General features: G+C 53.1%; 1 long non-coding RNA gene across 1 annotated transcript; it reads left to right on the forward strand.

The window, feature by feature from the left end:
* Nucleotides 1-903: 903 nt before the first annotated feature.
* On the forward strand, nt 904-7,865 carry LOC128097751 (uncharacterized). Its single transcript, XR_008213972.1, has 2 exons — nt 904-3,275; nt 7,376-7,865. It is a non-coding gene; the product is annotated as an uncharacterized LOC128097751 (long non-coding RNA).
* Nucleotides 7,866-14,567: the final 6,702 nt, after the last annotated feature.

The following is a 14,567-nucleotide window of genomic DNA, read 5'->3' on the forward strand; positions in this document are numbered from 1 at the left end:
TATCAACGTTCAAGGGGCTGGTGTGGAACATCTGTGTATCAGCGTTCAAGGGGCTGGTGTGAAACATCTGTGTATCAGCGTTCAAGGGGCTGGTGTGGAACATCCATGTATCAGCATTCAGGGGACTGATGTGAAACATCTGTGTATCAACGTTCAAGGGGCTGGTGTGGAACATCCATGTATCAGCATTCAGGGGACTGGTGTGGAACATCCATGCATCAGCATTCAGGGGACTGATGTGAAACATCGGGGTATCAGCATTCAGGGGGCTGGTGTGGAACATCCGTGTATCAGCACTCAACACTGCCCACACTCTCCAGACAGGACCGACTTGCTGATGTGGGGCAAGTTTCAGACAGTTGTGCTGTGTCTGTTAATTTTGGTGGAGAAGAGGAGAAAGTAGGGAGAAGGAGATGAGAGGGAAAGATGGGGTCCTGAGGAAGCACAGGAGGGGTGAAGGACATGAAGGCGGAGTGGCTGGCAGGGCCAAGGACAGGAAGGAGTCTGACCTCACTTCCCTCGGTTGGGCAGCTAGGAAAAGCCCTCCTTCCCAGGAGCACTTCTCAGGCCATCCAGTCAGAGAGGCAGGTAGAGAGACTAGGTGTGTAAGGTGAAGAAACAGCCTCCTGAAGGCCGCAATTCTCACCTACCTCATAACCTCTCCACCCCTCACCCCCACTGCCAGTAGCTTGGATGCTCATTCCTCAGGCTCAAGGGCTGAGGCACTGTCTTCTGTTCCCTCGGGGCCTGGGCGGCTGGACTGCAAACGGGAGCCAGTGTGCAGGAGTGGGTTCCCTGGTCTTGGTGATCTCCCCCCTCCCCCCACACCGCTCCTTCACTCCGCCCCCAACCCCACCCGCCCCAGACAGGGTTTCTCTGTGTAACAGCCCTTGCTGTCTTGGAACTTGCTTTGTGGACCAGGCTGCCTCTGCCTCCCCAGTGCTGGGATTAAAGGTGAGCCACCAACCTGGCTCTGCGCCCCTCTAACAAATACATGGCAACCTGGTCTTTCATGAGTAGAACGCAGTTCATACATGACAGCCTATGGATACACTTCCAATTTGGGGTGTGGCGTTGGAGGAGGCAAGGTCGCAGGTGGTCCCACAACTCTGATCCTTCTGCCTCCACTTCCCCAGCTACTAGGATCTCAGGCCTATGTCACCACACCGGCTCAATAAGGAGTGGGGGTGGGGGGCGGTGAGAACGGAGAAGAGGAAGAAGAGGAGAGGGTGGAGGAGAAGAAATTAAGGTCTTAACTGAAATGTAAAGAAATACTGGAAAGTAATGACAGTGTCCCTCTGTCTCAGACTTGTATGTACTCGGGTTGACTTTTGTCACATGCATGCCTAAAAGTCACATGGGGGCCGATTGATGCCGATTCTGAAGTTATCCGCCAGCGGAGGGAGCTGAGAGTACATTTCCACTCGCAGCTGCCCAGCAGCTGCTCCGCTAGCTGGAGGCAGAGCCACTTCCCCCACCGACCTCGTCCCCCCACCTCCTCCTCATCCCCCAGCCCCGCTGCAGCTGTGGGTGACCACGGCACTCAGTCCCCGGTAAGGCCCGCGGGCCAGAGCCGTCCCCTCCCACAGTGAGGGGCAGTGTCGCCCTGGGCCCGCCCTGCCGCGCCAGCCTCATTCCCCGCACCTACATGGCTGGGCACCAGCTGCAGACACAGCAGTTCCCACGGGATTCGTGGGTCCTAGGAACGCACCGCAGGCAAGGGAGGGAGGCCCGGGCATTGACGTCAGAGGGGCGGGGCCTCGGCGCCCCACCCAACCGCTCCCCTCCTGCCTGGTCCCAGCTTGGGTAGGTGAATCCCGGTGGTGCTGGCGTGGATTCCCTTGGCTCCCTTCTCCCGTCTCCCTTTCCTCGCTCATCCTCTGCACTGTCTAGTCTTGGTCCCTGCAGCGGGGAGCCCGAGGAGACCCAGCTGTCACCCTCCTGATCTCCCTGCAGGAAGGTGGCCTCGGAGAGCTAGTGCTGGTCCTGGGGAGGGACGCGGGCGTCCTGGGGAGGCTCTGAGCGCGTCAGAGTGAGGCGGGAGAAGAATGATCCCCGCCCTGAGCTCTGCTGGAGGATGAAGCTTTCGCCCATACAACATCGCCAACTGTTGCTGTTCCCTGCCAGGAGAATTGCTCTACAGTTTACAAAGTGCTTGCTTGCTTGTTTGTTTTCGAGACAGGGTTTCTCTGTATAGCTTTGGCAAAGTGCTTGTGTTAATTATAAAAATGTTTGAGGGGGCTGAAGTGATGACTCAGTAGTTAAGAGATCTTTCTGAGGACCTGAGTCCAGTTCCCAGCATCCACAATAAGGGGCTCACAATCACCTCTAACTCCAGATTCAAGGCATCCAAGTCCTTCACAGGTATCTGCACACACATGCAAACACCCACACTCCCAACACAAATACGTATCATCTGAAAAAATAAAATACATCTTTGAAATGTTTTATTTAAAATACTTTGTTTTTTAAATTATATGTCTAAGCCAAGGGGTGGTGGCCACATCTTTAATCTCAGCTTGGGAGGCGGAGGCAGGTGGATCTCTGAGTTCAAGACCAGCTTGGTCTGCAGAGTGAGTTCCAGGGCAGCCAGCGGTACACAAAGAAACCCTGTCTTGAAAAACCAAATTAAGGGCTGGAGAGAAGGCTTAGAGGTTAAGAACACTGGCTACTCTTCCAGAGGTCCTGAGTTCAATTCCCAGCACCACATGGTGGTTCACAATCATCTATAATGAGATCTAGTGCCCTCTTCTGGTGTGCAGATATACATACATGCAGGCAGAACACTATACATAATAAATAAAAAAAAGATTCATTAAAAAAATAATAAAAGTTAATAATAATAAATCTTTTTAAAAGAAAATTATGTGCATGCATGATGGGTAAGCACTCTCCGTGGCTAGCGTGTGGAGGTCAGAGGATGGCTGTGCCGTTCGGCTCCATCTCTGTCTTTTCCAGCTGTGGAACTTGTGTCTTCGGGGCTGTGTAACATAGCGCGCGCTTCGCCCATTTTGCTGCCCCTCGGGCTTTCTTGCCCTCATCACATTTTGTCCTCACAGATTTGCTGTAACTGTCATTTGACAGACAACAAAGTTGAGGCAGACACACCGAGTATCCGAGCCGGGAAGTGGCTCCGGGATCGGAACCTCACATGCTGGGCTCTACCAAGATGTTTCCTGGGTGTCCTGCGCTTGCAGTTGGGGCTCTGATGGCCCAAGGCGATCTTTGGACGTCAGAGCTGGAGCACTGAGGGGAAGAGGTTGCTCTCGGGTCAGGTGAGGCACCACACCCTCTCAGACAGACTCTAGGTCACCGGTCTGTCTCCTACCAGCTCCCAGGGGGCAGTTTGGGTACAGGAGGTCAGGAGGTTAGGGTAAGAGTTCTTCAGATCAAAAGAGGAGCCTGACAGGGAGGGTGAGGAATCTAATGCCTCAGAAAATGGACTTGGCCTTTAGGCTTTATTTCCTAAGATAAAGATGTGTCACAAAGTAAGAAGGAGACGTAAGGGATTAATCGGTCCTTATTTGTTTGTTCATTCTGTGATGCTGGGGATCAAACCCAGGGCCTTAACACATGCTAGGCAGGCAAGCACTTGGCCACTAAACCACACCCCAAGGCAGGCAAGCATTTGGTCACTAAACCCACCCCAAGGCAGGCAAGCATTTGGTCACTAAACCACACCCCCAGCCCTTGTTCTTTGCAGACTTAGGTTACTCTGTAGCTCAGGCTAGTTTCTAACTACCAATCCTCCTGCCTCCATCTCCAAAGTACTGGGAGTACAGGTGTATGCCACCACAATGTTTTAATTGGCTTTAGTTTTCCGTGTTTGGTTTTGCAGACAAGAGACAGGCCTGAACTGCAGAGATGCTGAGCCAGCCACCCTTGGAGCTTGTTTGGGCTCATGGGCCAGGTTTTGTCATAATTGTAGAGTTGAGCTGGGGCATGCTTTAGGTTCAGATAGGTAGGAACATTTTCTCTGGACCCATCAGGTCCCAACCTGGAACCGAAGGGTCTAGGTCTGGGCTTCGGATGATCCCGGCTAACATGCTCAGGCTCAGAGACCAAGGTCAGGGTTCATCCTAGGATAAGGGAACAGGAAGACTCAACCTTGCTTGATCCCTCCCAGTCCAGATCCAGCCCGGGATTCCTGCTCAAGATTGAGTCAGGCAGTGGCCTGGAGCCCAGAGCCTTAGGCTCCTGGGCTGGAGAGCCAGCTCTTGGTGAATGGGCTGGAGGGCGGTGGGGGAGGGGTGGCTCAGCATGGGGGAGGGTTAGGACCCTTCTCCTCTCCATAAGCACCCACTCCAGAACATACCTGCCAGGACTCCATCCCCATTTGCTTTCCCACTCAAGGTGCTACTGCTTACAGAGACCGGTGAGATCGCTCCCGCTCGGCCTAGGGACAGCTGGCTGAGTGTGGGTCAGCTCTGCCATGGTCTGCGGTCTGCAGGGACTCTCTTCAGAGGCATGCATCCTGAGAAACCACTGGTTGAGGGCACTAACTGAAAGTCCCTGCCCTAGCTGATTTCTATCATCACATCCCAGCATGCCTCCTGTTGTGTCCCAAGGACAGCTCTGGGAGGGGCTGGGTCCCTTGGTGACCTGTCTGGTCAGGGTGCTCTTGCCCTGTGCATGTTCGTGGGAAGGTGGCTGTAACCACGTTACTAGGGCTTTAGTTGTTCTTATGGTTGTGGTACCTGAGGCTCTCCTTTCTGCTCTCAGTGACAGGAAGTGTCTCTGTTACTCAACTGACAATGTCCAGGCCAGTTGAGAGCCAGGTCACTTAGGCCCATGCTGTGTATCCAGATAAGACACTTGGCCTGATACAACCCTAATGATATTATCCATCTCTCCCCCGCCCCCCCCCCCCCCCACTCTGTGCAGTGATGTCCTGGCCTCCCGCCGCACTGAGGAGACAGGAGCCCACCTCAGGCTGCTCCCCTTGAATCCATGTTCTCTATTCCTGTCTTGTTCTTACCCAGTCATCCCCAAGGACGTGTCCTTTAGGACACCCTTCCTGGCTTCCAGTGGACAGGAGCAGAATGCTAGGTCTTTCACTGCCTGTCTTTTGTCCTTCTCTTCCCCCTGCTCCTGGCTTTTTATGCATTGAGTCTGCTGCTGTGTTTCCGATCTGCGGATACAGCAAGCTTGCTCCTGCTCTGGGGATTTGAGACACAGCTGCCCCCAGTTTCCCCACCTGTCTGGTTCCTCGTTCTCCCAACCTCCTTAGTTTAGAAAGGCCTTCCCAACCCCGCCCTCTCCGTAGGGCTCCCCAGCCCCTCCCACTTCAGTTACTGCTGGCTCAGTATCACTTCCTGTCCCGAGTCACACTGTCTGGTCCACTGTTTTTTTATTGCCTCTTTGGAGACAAGATCTACCTCTTTAGCCCAGGCTGACCTCCAGCCTCTGATTCTCCAGCTTCTGATCCTCCTGCCTCAGCTTTCTGAAGAGCTGCGATTCCAAGCCCAGCTGGTAGACAGGTATTTAATACAGAGAAGTAGGAATTCACACACAGCGGGAGAGGCTGAAGGAACCGGTCCTCCGGCAGTGAGCTATATCTAGATCACACAGTGCTGACCCACCAAGAGAGCCACGAGCAACACCAGAGCTCCGAGCTGACCCAGACACTTCTCTCCAGGACCCTGAAAGCTGGCACTCTGAGACCCCCACCACTGCTTTCCCTCTAAACCTGGAGTTGGGCAGGCAGGAAGCAGGAAACCTAAAATGCCACACTGATGTCACTAGTAACCGCCGGGTGGCTCTGCAGAAAAGCTGGCACTTGCTGGCTGGTAAAACAGCTGGAGGGAGGCAGGAAATGACAGAAGATAAAATCCCAGTGGCTGCAGCAGACAACCGTGATGGGCCGTCAAGGAGCTGATGCCGTTTGAGGCCAGCCTCCTTTTCTAGTCATTGATTTTGGAGGCTGGCCTCAAACACTCTGTGTAGCTGAAGATGACCTTGAACTCCTGATCCTTCGGCCTCCACTCCGGAGTGGTAGGACTGTCACATGTGTTCCCTGCTGTGCTGGGGATAGACTCCAAGGCTTCAACGATGTCCAGGCAAGCCGTCTAGACTGCTGCTACTCAACTATCCCTATTTTACGACAAAGAAAGCACCTGAAGGCGAGTGCCCCGCTTCCGCCCTCTGCTTCTTGCATGAGCCACTGCAAGGGAGGAGATGGAGTTGTCAGCTGTCCAGCGGGGAGGGTTTCACAGGAGTGTCAAACACTGAGCCACACTGCCTGCCCCATGTCACCGGTCCATCAAGGCTAGGGTGTGCCATCGCCAGAACCTCCACCTACTCCTTACCAGCTTGGCCCCTTCTGACTGACACCAAGATCTAACAGCCATCACCTTTGCCACCACTGGATCGCGTCACTGCTGACGTCACCACTGCTGCCACCCTGATTGTTCCCATTATGTCCCTTCACAGCAGCGGTGGTATCCAGCTGGCCGTGAGGTCACTTCCTGGCTGTGGCACTCACATGTAATTGCTTAATGAGATGGTTGTGCCCCAGCACGCTACTTACCTGCGCTCCGTGGGAATCGTCACAGGCTCTGGGCTCAGTGGCTGTGACTATGACTTCAAGGATCCCAAGAGCCCCCAGGAGGTCATTCTGTCTATCCTCCTGCCTCACTATCACTTTGTTTTTGTAGTGGAGAAAAACAACATCCTGGGACAGTTCAAGAGTGCTAGCAGAAGCCGGTCCTGGTGGCTCATGTCTGTAATCCTGGCACTTGTGAGGCAGAGGCAGGAGGATTACTGTGAGTTCCAGGCTACCTTAGCTTATATGACCCTGTCTCAAAAACTAAAACCAAAGCTAAAACAACAAACAACGAGTAATGTTGAGTTTTCTAGTCCAGCAAGTGACCCTCACCTTGAAACCAGAAACCCAGCCTCAGTTAGGTCATCTGTAAGATGGGGACTCAAAGAACTGTCATACAGGGTAATAGGGGTCTTTTGGAGACGTAAGTGAAGAACCTGGCCGTGTCTGGTGCCAAGAAGCCCTCAGGTAGAGTCTGCTTCTGTAACTTCTGTAATTTTTTTTTTTTTTTTTTTTTTTTTTTTTTGTCAAACATTCAGATTTTGACTTGGTTTGTTTTTGAGACAAAGTCTCACAAGGTAGCCCTGGGTGTCCTGGAACTCACTCTGTGGACCAAGCTGGCCTAGAACTCACAGAGATCCACCTGCCTCTGCCTCCCACTCTGGGACTAAGGGAGTGTGCCACCATGCAGACAGGCTAAAATTTATTTTAATTAATTAATTTTAAATTTTGATTTAACTCTAGTCTAGTTCTAAACTCGGACTCTTAACATTGACCAGCAGGTACCTCCTCCTCTCTGACCTGTGACCCTGTCCTTCCTGTCCTGCCCAGGCGGAGACTCGGAAGAAAGGACTGCCGACCCTTGCAAGACAAGGCAGAAAAGCTCTTTAGAAAATCCTGCTTCACAGATGAGTCTGTCAGATATGCTAGGCCTGTAGGCTGAAGATAGGGTGCCCCAACGTTGCAGAGGAACTTTGGGTGACTGTCCAGGCAGCCAGATGTCTCTGTCATTCTAGATTTTTGGAAGTTGCTTACAATGCATTTCCTGTTTACTCAGGTGATATTATATCCTTCTGGGGTCTTTGATGTAGTTGAAGACTAGATAGAATATTTTCTTTAACTTTGCCAAATATAAATAGACTAGATGTTATAACTGTAATTCCTGCTTGATTACTGTTCTATTGTATGTAATTTTATTATGTTAAAGTTAAAACCTTCCTTTTTGATTAGACAGAAAAGGGGAAGTGCTGTGGGATGTCTTTCTGTATGCTGTGAATATGTGTTGCTCTGACTGGTTGATGAATAAAGCTGTATTGACTTATGGCAAGGCAGCCTAGAGGCAGGTGGAAATACAAGCAGATAGACAGGAAGAAGAGAGGAGAGGAGGGAGAGATGCCAGCCTGCCGCCCAAGGAACAACATGCCAGCAGACTGGTAAAGCCATGGAACACATGGCAAAACATAGATTAATAGAAATGGGTTAATTTAAGATGTAAGAGCTAGCAAACAAGAAGCTTGAGCCATAGGCCATCCAGTTCATAATTAATATAAGCCTCTGTGTGTTTACTTGGGTCTGAGCAGCTGCAGGTCCGAGCAGGACACAGGAAAGCTTACAGCTACAAGCATATGCATGGAAGAGAGCCTCCAGAAGTCACTGAGACAAACTGTTCCTTTTCTTGGAACAGTTTCCCTTGTCCAGGCCTCCCAGCTCTCCCAGTCAGGAAGTCCTTCCTGTTGTCTGACTTGAATGTGGGCTGAAGCAGCAGTTTCCAGGGAGGAAGCTCCTCAGGGGGACGTCTTGTGAAAGGGGCCTCAGGAGACTGGGTTGTGGGATGTCAGGGCTTATAGGGGTGAACCCGGGCACTCAAGGAGTGGAGAGGGGTTCCAGACATCGGCACAAGGGCAGGAAGGACACTGGGGGATGCCACATGGTTGGCTGTTCCACAGAGGTCCCGGTTTCCAACCCCTCCTTGACTACCCAGTGGAGTCGCAGATCTCATGAGCCTCCCCTCCCTTGAGCAAGCCTCGCCCAGGCAGCTCTGGACTTCTGTCCTCTCTGTGCTCTTGGACCTCGTCTACCTGTCCCCACAGGCGGTTCCTGAGGTCCTAAAGCACCCCTCTCTGACTCCCCACGCTCTTTGCTCTCTTACGTCTCTCCCCTGGTCCTGGAGACTCTTTGGGAGCTGATACTAGACCCATGGCCTGGGCATGTCCCAAGCCGACCTCATCTTCTCTCTCTAACTTGGTCTCCATCTTGGCCAGGGGCCCCAACCACAAAGGAAGCAGAGAGTCTCCTGAGAGCAGTCCCTTTCCCATCTACCCCCTGCCCCAGGCTTCTGACATTCAGTGGGTGGCCACTGTGTACCAGGATGAGTAGCATGCACAGCTGAGGCTGACCAGGGCGGTTCCTCGACGCGCATGATTTCCATGAACAGAGAGCTTTGCAATAAGTCTACAAAGTGTGTCCAACATGTGGCCCTGGGGCCACATATGTCCCAGGATAGCTATGAACGTGTCCTAACCCATCTGTAGATGACAATAGATTGTCATAATTTCAAAAGACTGTTCCTCCCCCTCCACGCCCTGGTAGTCTTTCTTAAGGTTTGCAGGCCTGGCTTCTATCTCTCCACTGGGGTCCCGACTGAGGGCCATTTCAACCTCACGGTTCCTGCTATGGGGGCTCCTCTCCAGTTTCACCCTCCCTGCAGGGATCCCTGGGCACAGGCACAGGCTCTGGAGGAACATCTGGCCCCCTGTGGGTCCGGCACCGCCTTTTAGTGTGTAGAGGCCTGGCACCCACCGGAAGAAGATTCCTCAAGGCACCAACTTCCTGGTTTCTGCCCCTTCCCTTTCATTTCCTCAGCCAGCACCTCAGGCACAGGCTTCATCCTGCAGCAAACCTCCCAAGTTTCGCTGTGGTCTCTCCCCTCTCCCCTCAGCACAGCTCTTCTCCCACTTGAAAATAAAATATAGGCTAGATGTGGTGGCGCACGCCTTTAATCCCAGCACTTGGGAGGCAGAGGTAAGTGGATCTCTGTGAGTTCAAGGCCAGCCTGGTCTACAGAGTGAGTCCCAGGACAGCCAGGAAGGACTGCACAGTGAGACCCTGTCTCAAAATAAAGTAAAATAAAATAAAAAAATAAAAAGTGTGTATAACTTGCATGCGTACATATTCATGAGTGTTCATATTTCTACATGGATGTCATGGTGTGCATGGGGAGGTCAGATCTGAGCACCTCAGGTGTTGGCCCCCGACTCCCACTTTATTTGAGGCGGGGTCTCTGGTTCACCACTGCTACAACGAGGCTAGCTGGGCCTTGAGCTCCCAGGAATTCTCCTGTCTCTGTCCCCTATCTCACCACGGGAGCACTGAGATTCCAGATGTGTGCCACAGCCTCTGGTCCTCTGCGGATTCTGGGAACCTGACCTCCAGGCATAAGTACCTTATCTCTCAGCTGTCTCCACAACCCTTCTTTCCCCGGGAACACCAAGCTGATGGGCCGCCTCCCAACGGAAGCCCCTCAAGGCACTGAATAGATTTGAGGATAGACTAGGCTCCCGACTCCTGGTACGCGGCCCTTCTTAGCTGGTTTCTGGCACCTCTGGCACCGTCATTCCCAACCCTCCCTCCCCGACCTGTTCCCTCTACCTGCAAGGCTCTTTCTCAGCCTTTACAATTCAGCTCAGTGTCCCTTTCTCAGGACTAGGGCATGCCCTCTTCCCTAAAGACGGTATGGCTGATAAGTGGGGAGGCTCAGAGGCCTCATGCCTTGCCTTAGTTTGGGTCAACTCTAGACCGGCCCTCAAGCTCTTCAAAGAATCTATGTAAAAACCTGAAACTCAGTGATGGAGGTCTGCTTCCTGCTCCCGGGGGGCTTCCTGCCCTGTTCCCCGGGGTTTCCTGTCCTGTCCTCCACAGCGCTCACCTTAGCATGGCCTTCATTTGGTCACTGGGTCACTTTACAGGACCCTCCTGTGTCCAGGTGTGCTCAAGCTCTGGCCCATTAGCACACAGGAGACAACAGGACCTGGGTGCGGCTGTGGCCGCCAGCAACGGTACAATCTGAACCCCAGAGGGAGCCGAAACTTAGAGCAGCGATGGAAAACAGTAGGCATGGGTGCCCAGGCTGGTGCCCGGGGGAGGGTACAGGACACCCTGCCCCACCCCCAGGAGCCGCAAAGGGGGGGGACACAGAGCTCCAAGCAGGTTCACCTCCTTCCTGCAGACCTTTCTGGAGGGCAGCTGATGGGCTCTCTGATGGAGCGCGCTCTCCTCTCCTGCCTCGCCCACTGGGCCCGGTCCCTTCATCTCACCTCACCAGGGACTTCAGGCAGGAGCCTGGCTGCTGTGAGATTCGGGGCCTCTAAGCTGCAATGGGGTGAGGGCTCTCCAGCTGGGCAGGCTAGCTGAGATTAAACTTGGACCCTTCAGAGCGTCTCTCTGGGACTGTCTCTGGTTTTCTTCACCCGCACTTTGCCTAATTTCTTCCTTCCTTCCTTCCTTCCTTCCTTCCTTCCTTCCTTCCTCCCTCCCTCCCTCCCTCCCTCCCTTTCTTTCTTTCTTCCCTCCCTCCCTCCTTTCTCTCTCTCTCTCTCTCTCTCTCTCTCTCTCTCTCTCTCTCTCTCTGTCTCTCTCTCTTCCTTTCTTTCTTTCTTTTCTTTTTTTTTTGGGGGGGGCGAGCGGGCGGGAGTTGAGACAGGGTTTCTCTGTGTAGCCCTGGCTGTCCTGAAATTCACGCTGTAGACCAGGCTGGCCTCGAACCCAGAGAGCCACCTGCCTCTGCCTCCAGAGTTCTGGGATCAAATGGTATGCTGCCACCACCCTGCTCTGTGCTTAATTTCTATGTGTTACGTGTGCCTATCAGCCCTCTGGGGTGGGGACAGGGCCTGCCATGCTCTCCAGGAGAGGGTGGGAACCCGGCCCCATTGCTGGCTTCACTCGGGAAGCCTGAGGACAGGAGTGGAGGATGAGTGGAGGCGAGCCCAGCGGGGTGGCTGCGGCTGTGCCTCGGTTCCTAGAGCGCTTGCCTAGTGCGCACAAAGCCCCGGTTCGATGCCCAGCACACCCTAAACCAAGCATGGAGGCTCACACCTGTAACCCCAGCCTCTGGGGGGTGGAGGCGACAGGGTCAGGAATTCAAGTTCATCGTCTACGAAGCAAGTTTCCGGCCAGCCTGAGACCCTGGTTCCAAAAGACAGAGAACCAAACCACATAGACAAAAATACCTGCAGGAGTGGTTGCCCAAGAACCACCGTCCGCACAGCCGGGTGTGGCCAGGCTGGGTCTGACCCGAGGGGCCACCTCCCATCCTGTCTGCCGCCGCTCTCCAGGATCACGAGACTCGGTAAGACTGAATAGCAATAATAATAATAATAAAATAATAATAACAACAAGGGCAGCGGTTTCACTGCGACCTCTCAGCACTATGGAATCACAAGGTAGGAGCCAGTATCACTCCCACTGTGGACGCTGTGCCCGGGTTTCATCCTTGAGCCAAGATAAATAAATGTGGGGTAGGGACTTCAACCCAGACTGGCCTGAGGTCTCAGTGCCCCAGAGAGTTGGTGTCAGCTTTTTTCTGCCCTTCTCTGCTTCATTTTATTGTCTCGTTGAGGACAACTCTGGGCCCCACAAGCCTTACAAAACCGAGTCACCTCCTCACCCCCTTTCTATTCTCCTTTACGTCGTAGAGGCTTCCTAACCCCTACCTATCCTGCCTCCAGACATCATGCTCAACAACTTTGAGCAGATACCTCCCAGAACCTCAGTTTACCTGTCTGTGAAATGGGCACACTAATCTCTGCCCATTTTGTAGTTAAGGATCATGGATGTCAAATGAGTTGCATTAGAGTGTCAAGGGTTGGGAGAGAGAGAGAGAGAGAGAGAGAGAGTGGGAAATGATGTTGTGACTTGCCCAAGGTCACCTTGAGCTGGCCAGGAGCTAGGTCTCAGCCCTCAGCTCTGGCTGGGCTCTGTGGGTGAGTGAGGGTTAGTGTGAGGGTGGGAGACTGTGTGTTTGTGTGTGGGTGTGAGTGCCAGCCTCCCCCGCCCCCCAGGGCCTCTTGGAGGTCAAGAACAGCTCCCCGTGGCTTCTCATTTTAGGTTTCCATCGTATTAAACAAGAAAGTAAGGAGACGGCGGAGAGCACAGCGCATTTTAAATGTTTACACGTAACAAACGAATGCTTCGAATGGGCACAGAATGTAATGCAGCATAATTGTGCTATTCACGGGATAATTACAGGATTTATAGAAAATATTAATTCCTCTGCGCTGCGGGAGGTGTGGTCGAGGGATGGGACACAAACTCCGAGCTGGCGACGGGCGGTCCCGTGCCGCCCCTTTCCGTAGGGTCTTTGTCACCCATGCCACAGCTTCCCCTGGGCACCCCGGCCGTCCACGCTTGGCACCGTCCTTGCTTTGCTGACCCAGCTCCACCCACTCAGAAGCTAGCCCCCCGGCATCAGCAGGCTGCCCCAGGGCCTTTGTGCCTCCTGCCTCTCTGAGACGCCCCTCCCCCACATCCTCCACTTCCTGTTCAAAGGCCCCCTCTCCCTTTCTCTCTTTGGGAGAAAGACCTGGAACTTGTTATGTAGACCAGGCTGGCCTCGAACTCACAGAGACCCGTCTGCCTCTGCCTCCCGAGTGCTGGGATTTAAGGCGCGCGCCACACGCATGGACCAAGGTCACTTTGCAATGTCTTCCATGCCACCCTGTTTGAAGTTACAACCTGTTTCCCCCTTTTCTTCTTCTCTTTCTCTGAGACAGTCTTACTATCCCCTCCCCCCCACCACACGCACACGCACACGCACACACCCACACACACACACACACAGAGGCTCCTGATCTGAAGCCCCGGCCTCAAACTCAGAATTTTCCTGCTTCGTGCATTTACATGTCTGGCTGGTCCTCCCCCATCTTTAAGAATTTGTCAGAACTACAGACAAGTGGGCTGGCTCACTGGGTTAAGCCGCTTGCCTCCAAGCCTCACAATCTGAGTTCGAGTCCCACGACTTGCACAGTGGAAAGAGAGAACCAACTCCAGAGAGTCGTTCTATGACCTCCACACCAGGGAATGGCGCACATGCCCCTCTCCTCTGCATGCACAAAGTAAGCAAATAAAGTGCAATTAAAAATAAATAAAAGCCGGGCGGCGGTGGCGCACGCCTTTAATCCCAGCACTCGGGAGGCAGAGCCAGGCGGATCTCTGTGAGTTCGAGGCCAGCCTGAGCTACCAAGTGAGTCCCAGGAAAGGCGCAAAGCTACACAGAGAAACCCTGTCTCGAAAAACCAAAATAAATAAATATAAATAAATAAATAAATAAAAACAAATAAAACATCCGGCTGCATTTTTCAAAAACGAACGTGTCCGGAATTCATACATCACAAACACACAGTGAGTGTGCGTGCCCACGTAAGCACACGGTTGGACTGTGGCCTGCTGTTTCTCCTGTGCCCCTGACTACGGGAGCACAGCAGGCGCTTAAGACGCGCTTGCTGGGCAAAGAACGAGCTACACCTTAGCAAAGCTCTCAAAGCGGGTCCCTGGGGCCTCTACTGCCCCCTGGTGGCCATGCCTTGGAGATGCATCCAGTTTCTGTGCTCAGGTCTCAGGTTTTCTGGGCTATGGTCCACGCAACATTCTTTACAGGAGTCACAGCACCGTCAAGGGAAGAATTTGTTTTTTTGTGTTTTTAGATCAATCACCTGCTGGTTTTCCCTCCCTGTTTTTTCTTCCTTGACTCGGGAATCACAACGGACATCTCCCCTCCAGGCTCATACCTTTCCCTGGAGTTCTCCTACTTTCTTTTAAATTTTATTTCATCTATTATTCATGTGTGTATGTTTGTCGGGGGAGGTGTATGTGTGGAGAAATGGCTCAGCAGTTAAGAGCGTGCACCGCAAAGCCAAGTGTAGAGACACATACCTTTAATCCCAGCGCTCAGGAGGTAGAGGCAGGGGGATCTCTGTGAGTTCAAGGCCAGCCTGGTCTGCAGAGTTCCAGGACAGCCAGAGCTACACAG

Source organism: Peromyscus californicus, unplaced genomic scaffold (assembly GCF_007827085.1).
Source record: "Peromyscus californicus insignis strain IS unplaced genomic scaffold, ASM782708v3 Scaffold_5__1_contigs__length_169319896, whole genome shotgun sequence".
Classification (NCBI taxonomy): domain Eukaryota; kingdom Metazoa; phylum Chordata; class Mammalia; order Rodentia; family Cricetidae; genus Peromyscus; species Peromyscus californicus.